Consider the following 16,478-nt stretch of genomic DNA (forward strand, 5'->3'; position numbering starts at 1 on the left):
CTACTCGGTCCCCACTTTAGCGGTGCCACGATGGTATACTGAATGTTGACTTCTGAAGCGTTTGAACTCACGAGGATAACGATATTGTTTGTTTTTTGGAAGAACTCTACAAATAAATTAGCAGTAAAATCATAACAAGAGAGAGAGCGTATGATATACGTGCGTAGCCTGTAGAGACGGGTGCAACTCCGACCGCGATGCGGCCGCACAACCACAAAACCCCATGAACCCTTAGAAGAATACCTCAAAACTGTTTAGGTCCAATCATCACTCTTCCTCTCTTCCCCCCCCCCCCCCCCCCCAAAAAAAAAAAATAAACCCACCTTCCCGAATCCCAGTAATTCGCGGATTCTTTTAATCTCCTTTTTGCTGCTATCGGACAATAAGATGTGGACAAAAAAAAGCAGGGGCTTTACAGATTTTTGATCTGAAATTGAAGATCTCACACGGCAAAACCACACCAAAAGCTAAATAATTCCCGAAAGTGACGGACAAACCAGACAATACCACCTTTTTGATTTTTTCTGATCTACCAAATTAACTTCTCTCACCTACCCCCAGGCAAAGAGGTCGCTACCCTTTGTTCTGTATGATCGATCATCGACCATTGACCAATACGCTGAAACAAAGACCCTTACTCCTCTCCTCGAACAGTGTCCGAAAAACACAACAATCCCAAGCTGCCTTCAGCCCTACAGTACATAATAAGTGTTTCTCCATTGCTGGTATCCAGCTTCCAGCTAGTGCCAAACCGGCTTGGATTGACAGTCACAGTTGCTGGATGGAAACGATCCTTGTCATTCCCGAACTAAGTCGACTCACCTGACAGTTGGTAGCCCCGTACAGCCACTAGGCAACCTGGTGGTCATCTAACGTGAGCGGGATTAACGATAATGACTCGGCAAGATATTATGATTTAGGGGACGATTCGAAATTGGTTGTACATGAGCTGACAGGTGTGGCATTTTGTCACCCTAGTACATCTCGTGGTTTCAGGTTAACGTTGCAACTACCTCCGTACCGATAATAACCTGCGCAGGCTTGTAACGTTCAAAGCTTTAACATCATTAAGTTGGTAGTGTAGGCTCAGTAGAGATGGACTGTTGACTAGCGTAATATTCCGGTTCTGAACACAAACTCTCAAAAGGATTTGTGTCAACCCTTGTGTAGCTTCCATGTTTGCGTAGACAATCACCCAAACTTCAACGGCAACATCAGCAACAACAAACTCGATGACACAACCGGCAATAGTCGTAATTTTTAGAAGAAGCAACAATACACAACGCCCACCACTTTTGGTAGTTAAAATCGGAGATTCCATTATAAATCCTTATACAAGAAGCGCGAAGTCATGACGATCACCTACTGAACAAGTAGAAAGGTCCCCTGTTCCAATGGTGAAGGCGACTGATAATAAAAAGGGTAGAGGCTAAGAGTCCTGGTGGTCAAAAAGGAGAGACACCATTGAATTCGAGTTCGGAAAAGGGGTCACGAGAAAAGATAGCAAACTCCGAGCTACGTGACATCCCCTTGTCGGGAAAAAAGGTTGACGAACTCCCCAACCAGGCGGAATTGCAAGTGATCCCACCGGAAACGATGGTCCTCACTCGAAGGACAAGGGTAGTGGAAGAGAAGTACGGGGTAGTCCTACGCAAAATGAAGGCGGCTGCCATCATCGTCCAACGAAGTATCTCCTTGGATGTCAAAAATGGCGTCAAGGAAATGGAAGAACTGCTGGACCTTATTGCACACTAGAAAAACTGCTGGGAGGAAGTCGAATAGGAGTTGGGGAAAAAACACATCGCTAGTTCAGCTCCTAGTTGCCCGAAACGCAATACGCTCAGCCCGCTAGAAGGGGGACAAACAACCGACAAAAGGAGGCGAGGGAAAACAGCGCGGCTTAGCGGATAAAGGCGCAGCAAGAGGAATCCCGGGAGGTGATAGCCAGAGGAACAAGCAGCGTCGAAAAAGGGAGAAAATTCATCAATAACAGCCTAAGTCCAATAGCGACCCCAGTGGCTTCACTGTAGCAAAGTCGAAGTAGACTACGATGGAAACATCGGCGCCTTAGTTAAGAGAAAGGGGCAAACCGCGGTCAGAGGCCATTCTCACTGAGCTGAACGAAGGGATATCTTTCGCAAAAGTTTTTCAAGAAGTCCGCAACAATGCCAAACAGAAGACGCTGTTAAATCTACCCGGCGGACTCCAACCAGTATAAGGCCGGATTCGAGCTTGAGTCGACAACCGATAAGAAGAATACGTTCTGCAAGACAGTCCAGAGCATCTTAGGCACGAAAACAGCGGTTTCCAGCCTAGAATGCGTGTGCACTCTTGAAATAAGAAATCTAGATTGCCTCACTAACTCGGAAGAGGTGGAGGAAGCGATAAAAAGGGATCACCCAGGATTTACATGTGTCACTGTCCCAGAGACGACAGCGAGTCAGTTTCTCCATTTGGAGAACCTGTTGTTTTAAGTGTCAGGCGTCCAAGGATATAGCAGGAGCTTGTAGAGGGCAGGACAGAAGCACTTTGCATTACAAGTGTGACGAATCTTGGCACAAAGCGAATACTTGTGAGTCGGTAAATTGCTACGTCCTTTGCAAAGACCATCATCTGCAGAAAGAAGATATGCCTCATGTTCCCGGTTCCTGGCGGTACCAGGGCTTCAAAGGAGAGTCACAGGAAGCGAAAAGTCAACTATCATGATCCACATCCTACAAGCAAACATGCGCAGAAGTGCAACGACCTCACCACCTGGTGGACAGATGGTGAAAAAAGGAAGAGCTAACCTGTTGCTTCTTACTGAGAAACACCGATATACGGGTTCACCATCGAGGTATGCTGACATATACGGCACTGGGGCCCACGGTCGGAAGGAACTCCGCCACGAAACTAACAGGCAGAAGGCACAGTGCTGGCAAGAGGTAATCAACGACGTCAACAGTCATGGGGCTTTGGTTGTCCCAAAAAAGTCGGTGCCCATCGGAGGAACTCCTGCTATATAGAAGCAGCCCAAGATCTCGCATTACCTGTCGATCTGGTTGAAGGTAGACTGTACACCTTGGGTTGTTCTTCCCAAAATGGCCAGTAGTGCCTCTACCGTTAATATCTGCATAGCAGATCACTTTTTCCAGGGCCAGGTTAAAGGGGACGCATGATAGGTCTATCCATTAATAGTCGGTAAGCTTCGTTTTTCTTGTTAATCGCTTCCAAGCAGGCATAATTGAACCATTCGTTACGGTTCGTCTCTTCTATATGCCCAAGGATGCTTTTAGCTGGACTTTGGATACCAACCCTAATTTTTTGTGCATTTCATTACTACTTTCCTCAGAACCAACATGAGGTAATGCATTGAAATGGGCTTTGATTGTGGGCATGTAAACCACTTTGGCCGTTCAGCCTTTCCATAGATTTTAGGAGTTCAGCTCCTGTGACTGTTTTCGTCTCTTCAACAACGGTCTTTCCCGCTAACCTCGAAAAGGTCCAGGTCACAGTTAGAACCTCGTAGCGTTCTCCTGTCCAATATGTTTGAGACTGCCCCTTTTTCGACGAGGACGTGGTCGATTTGATTAAATGGCTGTCCGCCTGGTGATGTCCACGTCATTTTTTATATGCTCTTATGGGTGATGCAAGTGGAGCTTACGAAAGAATTTTTGCTCCTGGCGAAGTCGATAACCCTTTGGCCATTGTCGTTTGTTTCATTATGGAGACTCTGTCCCCCTATTATGGTTCTATGGGACAGTTCGTTGGCAATTTTAGCGTTGAAGTCTCCCAATAATACGTTGATGTCATGGGAAGGCAACCTAGCAAAAATTCTGTCCAGTCGGGTGTAGAAGTCGCCTTTAATGATATCATCTTTGTCCTTCGTTGATATGTGGAAGCGGATTGAGCAAATTTGTTCATTAATCGGCTTGATATCAGTCACCAGCTGCCTAAATGCCTAACCAAATTCCTTGCTTCCTCGCTCTTTGCCGCTGGTAACTATTGTGTAAGGTCCGTAATCATATATTTCGCTCCCGCGACATTTCGATGAGAAAGCATTGTCAGCGCTTCCCTTAACCACCTATCAGAAGGGGCGGTTGTCCAAGTGTAGCATCAAATCTAATTCAGAATTTTCCAACCAAATTCAGGATTTTACAAATTGATTTCAGATCTTTCCAAATTAACTTCAGACTTTTCCAAACTAATTTCAGAATTTTCCATTTCACGTTCAGACTTTTCCATTCCAAAATCAAAATCTTTCGTTTCAAATTTAGAATTTTTTCAATATTTTACTGTAGAGTTTTATACCAACTTTTTACCACTGGACAAGGATGAAACTAGGATCATCACACAAAATTGTCTATTAAATCTCAGATTCTAATTATCAACCAAAATAAGCGTAGCATAATGTCCCAGTAATCGAATTCAACTGAGTTGTTTCTTGTGATATGAGAGTGTACATAAATAAACGTGACTAAGATACTTGACAGTTGCAAATCAACACGAGCTCAACCTATGAATAGATGGCGTTAACAGCAGTCGTGGCCGAGCGGTTAAGGCGTCTGACTAGAAATCAGATTCCCTCTGGGAGCGTAGGTTCGAATCCTACCGACTGCGAAATGGTGCCCACTTTTTTGCTCTTTTCTGATCCACTTATCTGTTATTTAAATGCTTGATTATTACCCGATATAATATGACGGCGTCCGACAGAAAATATTTCTATTATATTAAATCAACGTATCTTCTTTTCACCTGCACTTCCTGTTAAAAAAAAAAAAAAAAGAAACTGAGTGACCGTGAAATTGGGCGCAGCTTTCATGTAAAGCTCTCTCTTTCTCTGAAAGTTTGGACATGCGCATTTGATTGCGCGAATCATCTGGGAAATATCTCTCATTTTTATCTGAAGCCAGTAATCAGCTTGCTTTCTTAGCATTCACATTGAACATTTGGGATCGGCAGTATTTTTACTGATTGCCTTCATTCAGTAGGCAGAGAAATTAATTACGGAGATCAAAGCTAATAAATCTATTACATCTTCAAGCTTCTCACTTTTCAATACTTTTGGCATTGAGAAGATACTTTTCATCACTTGTTAGTATTAATTAATGGGAAACTAATATTTAGCAATGAACAACGGAACGGAAGAATTCGGCATACCGAGTAATGTTGCATTCTCAAAGAATGCGGCACGCGCAGAGACTTATCACGAACTTCCTCGAATGGAGAAGCGACTTCACAGACGGAAAAGGAAGCCTGGAAGAACCAACAGGTCTGTGACGATAGGGAACGAGGCATTATCTGTCTCATACATAAAAAGGGAGATATCACACAGTGCAGATATTCTCCGCTATCTTGCTAGGCTGGATAGCCCCATACACCCAGAACATCATTGGCCCATACCAAAGAAGCTTCACTCCAGCCAAATCAGCAACAGATCAAATTTTCTCTGTTCGGCAAGCGATGGAAAAGCTGTTGAAATATGGACATCAGTTGCGCCATCTTTTCATCGACTTTAAAGCCGCCTATGATAGTATAGCCAGGGTACAACTGTACACAGCCATGAGAGAATTCGGTATCTTAATGAAATTGATAAGGTTCAGCCTAGTTAGTGACCCTGACCAATGTGTGAGGCCAGATAAAAGCAGTAGGATCACTCTCGAGACCATTCAACATCAACTACGGTCTACGACAAGGGGATGTCCTATCATGCGTCCCCTTTAACCTGGTCCTGGAGAAAGTTGCGGGAGGCACCATCCTCTATATGTCCACCCAACTACTGGTCTATGCTGACGATATCGTCATCATGGAAAGAACGACCCGAGACCTACAAGCTGCCTTCATCCAGATCGAGGAGGCGGCGCGAGATCTTGGGTTGCTGCTTAATGAAGGCAAACTCAATTACATGGTGGCAAGGTCACTGCCAAAGCTCAAGGATTCAATAAAGTGAAGTAGGGCAACGGCGGAGAAGTTGTCGTGAAGAAACTATGAGGACAAGGGTCCCCAGAGGCAGTTGTCCAAGTCTTTCCAGGAAAGCAAATATACGCTTTTTAGTTTTTAGGAAGCAAACATCACGTAATTTTTGGTGCCTCCTTGTTATTCGCCGTTATGGGCGAGAAGCTGAAAGAGGTTTGTGGAAGAATTGCCAATAGCAAGGCGTTGAGCTTGAATGGAGTTTCCAATAGAGCACTTAAGCAGATTCGAACCTTCAGAGAAAAAAACAAAAGTTGGTTATTCCACGAAACTGAAAAAGAGAACATGAAAGGAATCTCATTATCGCTCCTTATGCCTTCTGGATTCAATTGGAAAAATTTTAGGCAAACTAATCTACAACATGCTGCCCATCATCGGAAATAGAGATGGATTCCTAAAGAACCAATATGGTTTCATTGAGCTCTATTTATAGTCAGTGAGGTAGACACAATAGATTTATTATTTCCAGGTATTTTCTAGTGAATACCGCGTCAAAATGGCCTCTAAATTAGCCAGATTAAGAGCGCGTTAGTTTAAATGGACGTCCTGCACTCAGGGGTGCGCCTGTGCTTGCTTCAATTCCTCTGAAAGATATAAAAGGTATATTGGTTCATTCAACCGCAGCAGTATATGATTGGAATAGATCTTCAATGTTTGACCACATCTAGCAAAACATCTTAACCGATGGCTCCCTCCCCCGGCGATAAGGTTTCCATTAATCATTTAAAGTGGATAATACGCACTTCAAAAAGATCAATAGCGTTTAATTTATAATTTAATTTCACAACGCAGAACCGAACAAAACGTCATTTACATCCGATATTTTGCAACTCCCACGGATTAATCCTACAATCGTCCGCTTTCTTCTTCATCTTCATCGCCCAGTAGACCGGCCGATCCTCCAAAAACACAATATTGTCTGTTCAGCAGAATTGCTCGCATGAAATGCATTCAATTGCACGCTAATATGAGCGTATACATAGCATTATAATGCTAAATGTATAAGCGGAGATCAACCCTAAGTTTTTCTTCGGAAAATATATACTTACATAAAGATTAAATTGGGCTTAGGATTGCGGTCGATTTTAGGGTTGCTGCTTTTTGAGTGGAAATGAAATGAATTTTAAATTTGTCTAGTCAAGATGGAAATGGGATGATGAATATGATAAAAAAATCTACGCAGTAGAAAAAGGGGAATGCTGCGCACAATCAAATGAATCTTTATATCTTCCTGACCCATGTTAATAAAGAGATAACGAATGAATGGAATGTTGCAAAATCGAAAAATACTACAAGCGATTTCTTCCTATCCTGCCTTATGAAATGGACAATATATTTGAGAAGCGCATGTTTACGGCGGGAGTGGCAAGGACTCTCCTTAGGGATGTGCTGTATAATGGCGTATTTGTTCTACCTATCCCGAAAGATATAAGCTGACTTCGCCATGGTTGCAGTTACGTAACACCCCAAAGACGTAGTATGCGTAAGTAAAACAGTTAGTTGAATAAAGGAACGGCCGGGAGAGGTCGAACTAGACCTGACAGAAGAGGAAACAAAGGTGATCATGGTCATTAAACGAACGAGGAAGAGACATTAGCCATAGGAATAACCAGTGGAAAGGTGAACTTGGCTTACTGCTTCACTGCAGGGTGTATCTGTTACCCCTTCAAAACCATACCAGAGGAGCCTAATTATGGTTCCAATCGATATCTTTTTGCGAAAAAAGTAATGCGTTACTACTTTAGCGACCAAGTTCTGCCCGGTAAATCCTCCCAATGTAATCTTACATCTCTTCCCTCCGGACTTCCCCATTAAATACGTCCGGATGTTGGATAGCGGCCATAGTAACATTCTAGATGGTGAACCTCGGGAGCTCTAAGCAAGCCGAACCTGAAGGGTAGTTTTGCTGTAAACAAAGTAGATTATATGTTTCGAGGTTATGACACAGTATTCTTCACCAACGGGTCGAAGATAGACTGTGGAGTCGCTGGGGAAATTTTCTAGAATAAGCACTGTGGATCCATATTGTCCGGCTTTACAGGATTCGCCATGGTATACCAAGCAGAGGAACTGGCCGTACTTGAGGCCTGATGATAGCTGAAGCATTATTCGAGCCCCGAGCGTAAGATAGTCATTCTAAATGGCATCCAAGATTAAGGATTTCAACTCACCGGCAACATCCTCCAAGCTCATGGGCCAGTGGAGGGGTGCACTTGTCAGTCTGAACAACACGCTCAAAGTCTCCAACTTCGGGGTATGGTCATAACAACATACACGGGAATGAGCGGCTCGATAGACCAGCCAGGTGGCAATCTGCATAGAGATCAATGGCGGATGGAGCTCGAAAAAGAGTTTTCGCAGAATGCCGGGTGGTATGCTTGGCTGGACAGTGAAAGCTTTCGAGGGGGACACGTTTTCCGCGGTGCTCAAATCCGACATATCCCTGAATGGTACGGCTGGAGAGAAAGCCACCCAGATCACTCGATGGGTGACGGAAGCATGCGGTGCTACTTTGCCAAGAAAGCGATTGCTCCCTAGTAGGCAACCCAACTACTGGTGGAACAACGAAATCGTAAGTTTGCGAGCCGCATGTTTTCGGGCAAGGAGGCTCTGCCAGAGGCTCAGGGGAAAACCCGGTGGCGACGGTCGAAAGGAGGCACACAAGCCATTGCGTGGCCGCCTAAAGGAAGCCATTCGGAGGAGCAAAAGGAACTGCTTCAAACAACTGTGCGACCATGCCGGCATAAACCCTTGGAGCGAGGCTTACAGAGTGGTGATGAAAAGGCTGCGGAAATCACCCCAGGTGACCTGTCCGCGCCTCCTGAAACAGATTGTTACCACTTATCACTCACTTATCACTCAGGCAAATTTTTGTCCAGCTAAATGACGGCATAATACCGCCTGTAACTGTGGGGGAGCTGCGGGAAATATGTGGTAGGTTCGGTGACAACAAGGCCCCAGGTTTGGATGGCATCCCCAACCGAGCTTTGAAGACTAGGCCCGACCTTTTCGCCAACACCTTCGAGGCGTGCCTAAAAGAAGGAATATTCCCTGCCCAGTGGAAAAAGCAAAAGTTGGTGTTGCTTCCGAAGCCTGGCAAGCCACCTGGAAACCCAGTGTCGTATCATCCTATCTGCCTTTTGGATACAATGGGGAAGATGATGGAGAGAGTCATCTACAACAGACTCCTGTCCATCGTATAAGCCAGCAATGGTTTGTCGGAACGCCAGTTTGGTTTCCGACGCGCCCACTCTACGGTGGACGCAATTGGCATGGTGGTAAACCTGGCAAAAGGTGCACTGATTTGGATGTCAAAAACGCGTTGGATGTCAAAAACGCATTCAACTCGGCCAATTGGAATAGAAGTAAACGGGCGTTGGCTGACATAGGTGTCCCCGGATACTTAGCGAATTTGGTGGAAAACTACCTCTCAGAGAGGACTCTCTGGTACGGGACGGATGAGGAGCCCAAAGAGTACATTGTGACAGCCGGGGTACCACAGGGATCGGTACTTGGTCCCCTGTTGTGGAATATCATGTATAATGGGGTGCTTGCTCTTCCCGTCCCAGAGGGGACTACGATTGTCGGCTTTGCTGATGACCTAGCTGTGGTTGTTGCAGCAAAACACCCAGAAGATGTGGAGATTTACGCAACAGAAACAGTGAGAGCGGTAAAGTCCTGGCTAGAAAAGGCCGGGCTAACCTTGGCGGGCGCGAAAACGGAAGCGGGCTTAATAACGAAACGCAGGGAAAATATCATAACACTGTAAAAGTGGAGGTCGGTGGACATACGGTCGTATCAAAGCCAGCTCTCAAATACCTGGGGGTAATAATTGACACCAAATTGAGTTTTAGGGAACACCTAGAGTATGCATGCCATAAGGCAACCAGTGCCACCACGGCACTTGCAAAAATGTAGCCAAATATTGGTGGACCGAAACATTGCCGGAGGTTGGTGCTAGCCGGAGTGGTGCTCTCCATCCTGCTCTACTCGTCACCTGTGTGGGCAGAGGCGCTTGCAAACTCTCAGAGACGGAAGCAGGTGAACTCGGTTTACCGGCGGATGGCTTTGAGGGTTTGCAGTGCTTTTAGAACCACATCAGATGAGGCGGAATTGGTGGTGGCAGGCATGATCCCGGTTGAGATTCTGGCCAAAGAAATGAGTGTCCTGTACCATGCAAGACATATGGAGGGGCATGCACAGCGTAGAAGTGCGGCAAGGTCAGAGTCGCTTGATCTTTGGCAACGCAGATGGGACGAGTCTGCGAAAGGTCGGTGGACGCACAGGCTCATTCCCAACATTAGGGTGTGGCTTGAGCGAAAACATGGGGAGACCATCTACCACATTACCCAGCTCCTCACGGGACACGGCGGTTGCTACAGGCAGTATCTGCACCGCTTTGGGTTGGATGATTTTCCGAACTATCCCAGATGCGATGGCATACCGGAGGATCCAGAGCATGTGATGTTTCACTGTCCACGATTTGCGATGGAGAGAAGGAGCTTAAACCAGGTGCTGGGCAGGAGCGGGACCCCGGAGAGCTTAGTACCTGAGATGCTGGAGTCCGAGGAGAAGTGGCTTGCGGTTGGCTCCGCAATCATCCAAATGCAGGAGGAGTTGCTGAAGGAACAAAGAAGGAGGAAAGCTGCAAATAGGAGAAGGATGAGTGCCTAAGAGCAAACCTACCCCGCGAAGTAACACCTCAATGGTGGTCCCGCGAGGCTGGGGCTGGAGAGACCGGGGGTGGTTTTCAGTGGGTGTGAATCCCACACGCGCCCGCTGTAGTTCCGCCGTTCGGGCGGCGGAGCTGCGGCGGACGTCTCTTTCTAAGATTTTCCATCTCCGTATACGCACAAAAAAGATGGTAAATCCGAGGAACTTAACTGTTGATACGCTTAAGTCGGAGGAGAACTGGCTGCTCATCCAAAACGAACTGTAGAGGGAGGTAGAGGCGGAAAGGGTGTAGAAATCTGGTAACGTGCGACAAAACCTGTAAAGTAATAGGTAAAGATAGGTAAAGATAGCTTTCGGGGGGAAAAATTGGAGAAAGGAGCATGAAGGTTTTTTAGTGAGAGAGGTTGGATACGTGGCTATGAGTGTGTGAAGACATATGTATCTTTCTTTTCTTTGAGGTTTTGTCGAAAGAGAGTGTGCTGATTAGAGAAACGGCTCGGTGATATAAATTTTCTGGGCTACCGAACATTAGGCCGAAACGAAAATTCTAGACCCCGGAGAAAACTCGAAGCCTGATGGAATCCTTCCATTCCCACCTCTTCCTTTGTCCTGGTAGCAATCAAGATTTAAAAGTTGTATGAGGAATCGTGAACATAGTGCAGTAAGAAGAAAGCACGACCATGAAACCTCAACTTACCCCGCTGTATTAGTGTCTTAACTTCTGCAGAGTAAAGTGTAAGGATAACGAAACAGAAGACTGATCAATAGCGAACAAAACCGCATATAAAAACAGACCTTGTGTACTTCATAAAGTAATACACATATCAGGGCAAATATACTTAAACTTTTAACGCGATTTAGTGCTGATAAGGCAATATCAAATTGATTTCATAGCCTATCAGGCTAATAGGCTGAAAAGCTTGCTCGAAACCCTCGTGTCACTCAACATCCCCAAACGAGAGAGAGCCTTGAAAGCAGAATCTTCATATGTAACTCACAAGAAATATGTTTCGAACCCAAATGATTGACAGATTCACGATGGGATTTTCTCCACTTCATTTAGCATATCCTTCGTCCCGGCATTGAGATTGATTATTTGGCGATTATATCATGTTTGGTCTACACTTGCTTACATACTTATCTTTCAATCCACAATATTATCTTCCATCTTGTGCTTTGCTTCATCGCATCAAGAGCAGTCTGAGCCTCGACAGGTTTGGGGCTACATCGTCAGTGAGTGCTCCCCCTCATGTCCTTAATACCATGACGATACTTTAGCTTGAACACTTTCCCAGAGTCCTGAATAAATAAGAAGATTTATGAACAGCTTCATCCGCTTTATTAATCAAACCGGGAAGTCGGATTATTCAAAAGTAAATTCTGTTGGCTGATTCGACCTCCTCCACATTTCAGACTCAAGTCAGCTCAGCAGGATAATGAATTTTTTTATCATAAATTCCGATTTTTCCGGAATCTCTCGTTTATTGTTCTCCAGGATTTATTTCTCGTTTGTATTCTAAAATAGCAGAAAAAGTGAGGAATTTATTTCATATTAATTCCATTGGAAAAGTTCTGACATTCGGAACTCTGTGCAGATAAAAGTCTCCCGGCGGAGTTGTTGGAAAGTTCAAAGTGTAAAAAGGACGAAAAAGATGCTCGGAATCAATCTGAAAACGAGCGACCTTACGGCCGTTGCTTTCCTCGGGAGAGAAGTAATTTTAAAAATGAAGTTATTCAATTTCACGCTTACAATCGTACAAGGATATTAATATCAAATTGAGTGGAGTTGAAAATGCTTTTCAGGAAAAGGTAACATGGTCCTCGAGTACTCCTTCCACACTGAAGGAATGAGAATCGAAGAAAGGATCCGAAAAAATACGTACTCTGTAATGAGGTGCTTTGATGGATATCCGAGGACGTAAAAAGTAACACCAGCGAATTGAATGGATTACCTTACATAAAAACTGTTGCAGGAGCTACAGGTTTGTCGGTGCCTGGCACGTGTTTAGATATTCTTGTGAATTTCTCAGTTGTAGGAAAATTGAAAAATTTCATGAAAATAATTCTTTTTGAATGTTGATGAGGAAAGATTCTATTGGAGAAGTTCGCACATTAGAGGGGTTTAAAAGTTCTGGTATCAGTTAAATAAAGAAAATCAATTAGGTTTGGAGGTCTCCTGGAAGTCACAAGCATGTGTATCCTTGTTAACCTGCTCTCCTTCACCTCATTCAGGTGAGTTCTAGAAGCGAACATCATAATGCCGGACGGCACCAGTGCTCTAACATTTAAGCTGGAAAAATCTTGGCCTTAAATCCTGAGAGCGGGTCCAAAAAGCAGAGCTGTATTATACCAGGAAATTAACGAATATTGATTGTAGAGGTTCACCATATTCCCTTTGTTATCAAAGCGATGATAAGGCGAAAGGATGAGGAAAGAGGTCCTAAATAAAACCCTAAACTTGTCATTCCAACAGTGTCGCAGACGACCCAAGTGACGCCGAACCGTAGTGTTAGCGATCTGCCAGCAAAGAAAATAGTCCGGGAAATAGAGGATTCTAGGGAATCAGTAGACGCCCAAGGGGAAACAAGCCGAGAAACTGGAAGCTGAACGCTTCAGGTATGAAAGGTTTTGTGTACTTCTTTTATAAGAAAATTTGAGTGTCTCTTTGGTACCTAGCACGTAATATATGAATATATTATGTGAGAATCTCCACTTTTGCGTGATGCTGACAGTCTTGAATTTGCACAGAAGCGACAACTTTGACCTTATTAACTTTATCGGATTTCGGAGCTTAGGCACCATATAGTGGCAGCCGCCTGATTTTTTCCAGATTTTGTTCAGATTGGGTAGTTTCTAAGAATGGGTCCGTGAAAGAAATCAGCAATTTCGACCCCCCGCACCCCCCCACCTTCCGACCAACAAATGTCAAAACTAACACCAGCTTCGGAAAGTACTAACCGAGACCTTTCATTTGATATCCCACATGACTATATTTGGTGAAAAAACTGTACGCCTCCCTTCTGCATGTATGCCCCGCCCCCCTTAAATTCGGCTTAGAATGATGTAACTCAGTATATGCGTGAGCGTTTACAGTTCCCATCTTTCCACTAAATTGGGTATCAATCGCTATAACCATTTCCGAAAATAAATCGTGTGACAGACAGTCAGAGAGTAAATCGACTTTAATAAGGTTTTGGTTTACATAAAACCTTAAAAAAGTACACCAGCAGTTCCAGAGAACAGAATTAAAAGCGTGGAAGGTAAAAAACCTGTGCTCCAAGTGCGAGCGTCAGCAATCTACTCACACTATAATCACGAAGGGCAATTTGTCGTACACGAAGATTCTATAGAAAAAAGTGAAATCTGCCCCAACCTAAAAGATCTGGGTGGAAATTTCAGCAAGATTCGAAGAACCCAGAAAGGTGATCTCATGTTTGAGGGGAAAAAATCCAGCTTGAGCAAAACCGAAGGCTTTCCCACCCAAATGAAGGACCCGTTTGGGGAGAATGTCACAGTTCAGGCCCAAAAGCATGAGGTCTGCATACAGTGCAAGGATCTTGATGTCACAGAGAGGAAATATGCACTGCGTTGCAAGAACAATTTGAAATTAGAGGAACTAAACGAAGAAGCCTTCCTGAGCTTGGGAAAAGCCTATGGTATTACTCAAACGCTTCAAGTACCACATGTTGGGACATTTCACAAAGGCGTGCATCCGTGGCATTGATAGATGCAGAAGTTGTGGGGAGAAAGGACTTATTGCCAAGGAGTTCAATAAGGACCCCAAATGCCTGTTGTGCGAAGGAACCGGCATATTGGCGGAAGTTGTAAATGCCCGGAATTCAGGAAAGCGTTGACTGCAATGAAAAATTAGGTTTACTTCAGCAGACCACCTGTAAATCTCAGATGGAAAGTGTCGTCATAAGTGAACCCTACAGAAATGGTGACGGTGGTGGCACGTTCGAGAGAACTACATCAACAATGACTACGAGGCGGTTGATCTGAGTTGGGAGCCACAGACCAGGGAAACAGGACATCTGAAGCCGAGAAAAGCATTTGGCTGGTCTGCAGAAGATTTGGATAAGGGAAGCTTCTTTGGAACTGTGGCTAGGTCAACCGACTAAAACAGTCGCACATAATACCTCGCCAAGGGATTTGACGCGTCCATGGCTAGTGGTGGGTGGCTAGCCTTTGATCAGCTTGTCATCAAACCAGCCGAACAGCTCAGAGGGAATGAATGATTAGAACCAAAAGGAGCATGTTTACAAGGTATTCGTTTTGAGAATGAAGGGGGTCCTAAGTCCGCATCAACTTAATGCAGGACCGGACCAACTGGAGAGCAACTTACTCCCTCTTTTCTGGTCCACGGACCCCTCGCTTAGGGCTTGCACCCAAACTTTTAAAAAAAGTCAAGCGACGACGGCTTTACGGTTTCTTACCAGGGCAGAGGCAAATCGTCAGACGCTGCCTCACCTCTGCCCTGGGAGCAGCGTGACCGTAGCGGCTCGCAGATGTTGAATGCTCCTTTATATAATTCGTCGGTCACGCTGCTCCCAGGGCAGAGGTGAAGCAGCGTCTGACGATTTGCCTCTGCCCTGGTAAGAAACCGTAAAGCCGTCGTCGCTTGACTTTTTTTACAAGGTATCCTGCAAAAACTTCAAGCTTGCCATCCAACGGAGCAAGGGGGAATGCTTTAAGGAGCGTGGCAGAGAGCCTATGGAATTATGATGGGACCATTGGCAGCCGGTCATCGCCACAAATCACGTGTCCTATTCTCTTGTAGAAAATCATCCAGAGGTTATTCCCCCAGCAAGAGAGGGGCACTGACACATTTCGTAGATCTCCGAACGTGACGGCAATTCCTATAGTAACCACGGACGGAGATCTGTAGTAGAATAACAAAGCTCCGGGCCTGGGCGGCATAAAATTCAAACCGGATATGATCGGTGAATTGTTCGAAGCGTCCATGTCCGAGGGGATATTCCCTACAGCGCGCAAGCGACAGATGCTGGTATTGCTGCCTACGGCTGGTAAACCTGCAGGCGAACCATCCTTCTACTTTTCCTACTTCCTGTACCAGCAAATATAGCGTGGTGGTTACGCTGGAAGTAAGGAATGCATTTAATTCGGCTAATTCGAACCTTATATGAAAGTACTTGGCGACAATTGATGTTCCCACCTATCTCGCAGCCATTCTTTATAGCTTTATAGCGAGAATGGTTGCTCTGGTATGACACCGATGATCGAGCAAAGGAGTACGTTGTCTGCGCGAGTGTCCCACAGGGCTTCGTACTGGACCCACTACTGTGGAACATCATATACAATGATGTTCTTAACCTTCCGGTTCAGAAGGAGACCACGGTGGTGATATAACATTGGTTGCAGTCGCAAAGCATCTGGAGGATGCTGAATTTAACCTTGTGAAGCAATCAGTGCTGCTAAGGCCTAGTTAGGCCACGCTGCGCTGGCACTTCCGGACGAAACGGTCCTAATTACAGAATTAAAATCGACAATCACATCATCACTTCCCAGCCGACCATTACGTACTTGGAGTTATAATAGATGCGAAGTTGCGTTTTAAACAACACATTCAATATGCTTGTGACAAGGGACCCACGGCGCGTATGGCCCTGGCAAGGATAATGCCGAACGTGTGAAGGCCATGTTATACTTGTAGGTTACTAGTTGCCAGGATGGTGGGCTCGATTCGAGGAAGGCATTTCGCACATCATCTAATACTCATAAACTGAGTGTGGTCTATACAAGGACAGCTCCAAGGGTTTTGCCTTCAAAGCCGTCTCAGATGAGGCTGCTTTCGTAAGCTCCACAATGATGTTTTAGTGGGTAAAAATTGG

At 45.1% G+C, this 16,478-nt stretch overlaps 1 protein-coding gene and 1 non-coding gene across 2 annotated transcripts in view; one reads left to right on the forward strand and one right to left on the reverse strand.

The window, feature by feature from the left end:
• Positions 1-16,478, reverse strand: part of LOC119653055 (soluble guanylate cyclase 89Db-like) — a 144,926-nt gene that overhangs the window by 26,934 nt on the left and 101,514 nt on the right. The window lies entirely within an intron of this gene.
• On the forward strand, positions 4,518-4,599 carry Trnas-aga. The gene has a single exon. It is a non-coding gene; the product is annotated as a tRNA-Ser (tRNA).

Source organism: Hermetia illucens, chromosome 3 (assembly GCF_905115235.1).
Source record: "Hermetia illucens chromosome 3, iHerIll2.2.curated.20191125, whole genome shotgun sequence".
Lineage (NCBI taxonomy): Eukaryota > Metazoa > Arthropoda > Insecta > Diptera > Stratiomyidae > Hermetia > Hermetia illucens.